Source organism: Pteropus alecto, unplaced genomic scaffold (genome assembly GCF_000325575.1).
Source record: "Pteropus alecto unplaced genomic scaffold, ASM32557v1 scaffold24, whole genome shotgun sequence".
Taxonomy (NCBI): domain Eukaryota; kingdom Metazoa; phylum Chordata; class Mammalia; order Chiroptera; family Pteropodidae; genus Pteropus; species Pteropus alecto.
The window spans coordinates 7,049,460-7,055,186 of record NW_006439192.1 but is presented as its reverse complement, the minus strand read 5'-3'; the positions used below and the strand labels follow the sequence as shown (position 1 = coordinate 7,055,186).

Below are 5,727 nucleotides of genomic sequence, written 5' to 3'. Positions count from 1 at the left end.
CAGCACAAAAGTTTGCCAAATACTGTTTTTTGTTTTGGAAAAGAACTGTTTTCCATGGATCTTGTCCCAAGGCAAAGATGGCAGGCATAGTTGAGAGGAGAGTGATTTATTGTGACCTCAAGATCTTCATCACTAATCTTAAATAATGAACACTAGCAGTGTGAAATGGCTTTCGTGTCAACCTAGGTTTCCATGCAAACGGTAGCTTAGAGTAGATATAAGATCCCAGGAATTTTACTGGGAACTTTTCCCTCCCTTCATAAGACTTCAGAGTACTTATCTATACAAAAGGGAGAATATACATATTTCAGAGAATAATTATGAATATGAAATAAGCTAACAAATGGAAAGTACCTAGAAAAATCATGATATATTGCTTCTCAATGGATGCTCATTCAATTGTGCTTTCTCTCTTTCTCCCTTGCTTTGTATTTGTTCTCCGAGTATCTTCATGAGATTTTGTGGTTATGGGAGACAGAGGAGAGGAAATGAGGAAAAAGATCTAAAAGATGTAGGAAGAGCAATTTACAGAAAATAAGTTGACAAAAAAAAAACTGTTTAGCCACCTTTCCACAACATGTGCCCCCTCTAATAGAATTGGCTTTTCAATTTCATTTGAATATTTTCTTCAAGCTATAAAAGGTGAATTTTCTAAAAATCCATATACATTATCCTTCATTTATATATGAGTTGTACAACAAAATTACTTTTACAGCTCACAATGGCATATTTTTGTTTTAACCATAGAAACTCTTAGAATGTTGCTACTATAACTTCATGAGGGCTGAATTTGAAACATATATATTTATAATGGTATTATTCAGAGTATTGTGATAAGAACAATGCTATTTGTTATATATATACACATATGTATATGTATATATATCTCTGTGTGTGTGTATATATATATATATATATATAATAAAAAGTGCATATAAACTTTTCCTAGGTAAATATAGAGTTTTTTTCTGCCATAAATGTTTCTTTAGCAGTGAACATATGACTATTTCAGGCTATCTTCCAAACTACAAGATAATAATAATAGCTACTATTTGTTGAACATTTACTATTTGACAGATACTATAAATAAGATTTAAAGTGCATTACCTAATTTAATCCTCACAATACCTTTGAGAGTTTTACAATTGTCCCCATTTTATAGAAGAAGAAATCAAACTCAGACATGTTATATAACTTGTTCAAACTCATTCTCTTGTAATTTATTAACTGGAAATTCAGACTCATCTCTTACTAATTAAAAACTCAGACTTTAACCCTCTGTACTTCCCGAAGAATCAAACAGTATAGGTTACCAATAAACAATAATTTTACATGAAATTTAACTTAGAAGATTTTTCCTGGAAATATTTTTTGTCCTTTAGAAAATTTCTATTTATTAGAACATGAAAAACACAGGACAAAAGGATTTTCTTTGAGATAAAAATTTAAGAAATTAAAAAACGAGTTTTATAATATTTTTTGTTCTGCCTTTCAAGACATTTTTGGGAGAAAATAGTATTTTCAAAGGGTCCTAGGGCTTGAGGGAGGAACTTTGGATCTGGGAAGGCAATTGCCTCCAAAATCAGCAACAAATTAGGGACAACTAAAAAGCTGTTATAGATGGGCTTAGACTTTCTGAGAATGAAGATTGTGCAATCTTATAAAAGAGGCTATACTCTATAATAAACGACTCTCAGATTGTTAATGGCTTACAAGACCAAAGTTTTTTAAGTTGCTTTTTGTCTGTTTTGTTTTGCTTTTTTTAATTCTATATTACATGTTCACCAATTGTCAGCTGGGGGCTGTGGTCACATTCCATAACCCTAGAATCTAGATTGATAGAACGATTCATAACTCATTCTTTAGCTGGACCATTGCTATGGCAAAGGGGAAAAAACAGAACTCTGGAGAGTAGGAACACCAGCAAGTAAATGCTCAGTCAACAGGTATATCACTTCTGTTCAAAGCTCATTTGGTTTGGCTTTACCAAAGCAAAATAAGCCAGAAATTTAACTCTTCTACGTGCCTGATTCCCACAGAGGTTCAAAGTAGGTCAAAGAGAATTTGCAATGCCATGCCCAAGGGCTGGATGGAACAGTTGTGGAACTACAAGGGCTGAAATAGCTCTTTGAGAAAAAGTTTATTTTTCCTAACAGCAGAATTCTCCATGGGATGATACCTGATAGTGTGAGATTAATACTTGGATAAGAACTGGAACTGGAGCTCCAGGGCTTGTGGGACCACTGGTGATCAGGGGGAGAGAGAGACAGAGAGAAAGAGAGGGAGGGAGGGAGAGCGCAAGCGCCAGCAACCAGGCACTCACACTCTTGGGTTAAATCCAAGTATTGGTGGCTGAGGGGTCTTTGGGCAATAATAGCAATGTTTAAAAAGAATTTAAGTTGTTTGCTTTTTTTTTTCCTCCCAATGAGGTTCTTAGTTAAACAATTGTTTTGTTTTGTTTTGTTTTTACGATGCTTTGTGGAGTTGTGGCAGAGTAGTGAAGTGCTAAGCCTGCTCAGGTTGGTATTGGTTAAAACCAGAGGTAATGCCATGATAATACCCGACCTTTTTTTAAGTTTTCCATTTCTAAACTACAGACCAGCCTATGCCCAGCCACAGACGGGAGAAATGCCTATAATAACTAGTATAAAAGATTTTCCTCAAAGTCTGTACAGATGAGTGAGAATGTGAATGAGAAAGACCATTTTTTAAAATCATTTCTAACAGGTTTAGCCCCTTATTCTTGAGATTAGATTATGATCATTCCAGCAAAGCTCCACAGGGTATATATGCCCCCCAGGCTGTGTAGTGATCATTCCATATATATGTTCTTCTGCTTAAGTCAGGTTTGAGAAGTTGCATATTTAAAACTTACTAAGAAAATCACCATTTTGTTCTATACAGCTTAAAATATATATGCACTTCTGTCACTTACATTATTTAATATAAAAATCTATTCTACTATATAGGTAGAACACAGATTTTCCACTCATTTTACATATTGGAAAATTGAGGACTAGAGAAAATGAACAAATAACCTAAAAGCAGAACTAGAATCCAACTGCTTATATATGCCATCTATCCAATCTAGTATTTCGTGTGCAGTATCTGCTGCTTTGTTAAAAGATAAACTCTAAATTAGCTGTTAAACATGGAAACAATTATCTGTTGGATTAATTTTGACAAAAAGCACTTGGCCTCTTCTGATTTTCTCTAGGAGCAGAGTCCTTTCCAAGAGTGTCAAATGTTTTTCACCACCTAGCTCCCTGATGGACCAATGTATTTTCTGAAGTCATGCCAAGGAGAGGTGAAGTGCTTTTCATGATGAGGCTTTCATCTCTTCTCTTTGGTTGTGTTTTTGAAGTTGACTTTCTCCTCCCCTAGTGGCCTTTAAATGTTTCTTTAAAAAAAAAAAAAATTGTATCTGCATTTTCTTAGACCTTAGTCAGTTTTGGAGATATTGTGAAAGGTTGACAGGTTTTAAATGATAGAAAATGTTATGTTACTTTCTCTTTCCTCCTCTCCTCACTATCTCTATCTCTTTATTTATTCCTCCTGTCAGGATATTAATTCGCTCATTGACCTATAGAGTCACAAGGCACACTCACCCACTTTGACCTTTTAGTCACTGGAGGTTGGTATCTTCCATTGGTTTCAGCCTTTCCATGTTTATTCCCATGTCCTTCCCCCAGTTGCCTGAAGGTAAAGAGTGATAAGAAGAAGCAGGCCATAGGGTGGGAAGATACTTGCTACAATCAGTAAAAGATTATTAACCCTTTGTCTGTAGTACTTTCAAAAGAGTCAAAGTTCCAGGTCTGAGTAACTAAATATCCAAACCTAAGTCACAGTAGCACCCTTCGCTGAGGAAAATGAGAGGGACTCTCAGACACATAGACTTCCATGTGCCTCACTAGACGTACTCACAGAAGAAACTCCTTTAAAAGGAATTAGAATGGAATTCTGGGGATCGAATAAGGCAAACATCCACAATGATCCAATACTTGGACTGCCAAAATCCATGTTTCCTCTTTTCTACACTTACACTTCTGGAAATATTGAAGTATATAAAAATAAAGTTCTCAAATTCAGTTACTCTGTTATTAACGATAATACCTCCTCCCTAAAAGAAGACAATCCAAAATTTTACAGTATGTAGCTTCATACACCACTTACTATCTATAGCTGCAAGCCTGGAATCTCAAGATGTCCATTTCTCTACTAATTTTGCTATTATATCATCAATATTTAGCAATCTTAACTAAATAGAACAAACAAATCTTATTTTAAATAGTAGAGAAAGGGATAGATAAACAAGAGAGCATTGTCAAACTACATAAATAGATTTTTGAGATTAAAGGAGGAAAAGAGAAATAGCGATAAATAATATAATAGCTACTACTAGTTAATAAATAAAATTTACTAAGCAATTAATTTGTGCTTGTTTGTACACTATCCCGTGTAATATTAATAGTAATTTTAAGAAGTAGATGTCATTATTATGCACAATTTAAAGGGACAAAACAGGCACAGAAAGATTAGGAGGCTAATCTTTTAACAAGTTAGTAAACCAGTCTGCAATCCAGGCAGCCTGCCTGCCTCTAGATCCCATCTATGCCTGCCACATGCTGCTGTTTCCTCTGATTTCTATGCAGTTCACAGAGAGTGACTACAGTCCTCAATTCTGCACCTGGATCCAAGGTAGTTGATGACATGTATTACACTCCTTCTCTATTATATATTTACCTTCATTTGGTATCTTAGATGGTCTTTTCTTTTGTTTTGTTTTGTTTTTTACCTGGTGAAGTAGTCCAAACTTTTATTCCTGAAGGAATCTAAGCCTTTGTGTTCTGGCCTGTTTGAGCTTATAGAAGAGTCCCATGCACTTTTGCCCTTGCATGAAATAACACGAAGCATTGCTGGTGATCCCCTGGGTTCAATTCACACTCTCTTCTGCTTCATTGAGTGGCCCACACTACTTCCTCTTGATAGTCAGGTTGAACCTATACAATCTACCATACAACTCTTTCATGTCATTTTTTTTTTTTTTTTTCCGCCTACAGCACTTGGTATTCCTACATGGTCTCCCATCCAAGTACTAACCAGGCCCAACCATGCTTAGCTTCCAAGATCGGATGAGATCGGACATGTTCAGGGTGGCATGACCATAGACTCATGTCTCTATCAGTGATATGAGGAGGTTTAAACTGCAGTGCCGTCCCCCATTTCATTTGAATTATTGTGATATTTTCCAATGATAGCATTCCTCTACTTGGTTCTAATCATTAGCCCAAGGTCACTGAGATGGGAAGCAATTTTTTTTTTTTTTTTTTTTTTACTTTTGTAGGAATAATTGTGAGTGATCTCACACCATTTCTCTGTTTTTTTTTCCCTTGATCTTGTATATGACCTGTGGCGAAAATAGTAGTGTATGTTGGAGGTATTTTCAGATATTATGCTACGTGCTAAAGATAATGCCTCAAACTCACAGGTATTGCCTTCTAGCTGGTGCCATAATGGTGCCTTTAATAGGCGATTCCACTAATCTACAAGACCAGCTGCTTCTGGGTAATGATATATTAGGTATGATCAGTGAATCCCATAAGCATCCATTTATTGCCTACCTTCTTTCACTGTAAATTAAGTCAGTTAGTAAGACTAAGTATAATTTGAGATTCCACAGCATCCAGAAAGTTTCTCTCATATAATTGTGCTGGAAGGTGAGTGAAA

At 35.5% G+C, this 5,727-nt stretch overlaps 1 pseudogene; it reads right to left on the bottom strand.

Annotated features, from left to right (window-relative positions):
• Positions 1 to 5,051: 5,051 nt before the first annotated feature.
• LOC112483508 lies at positions 5,052 to 5,170 on the bottom strand (annotated as a pseudogene).
• Between the last annotated feature and the right edge of the window lie 557 nt (positions 5,171 to 5,727).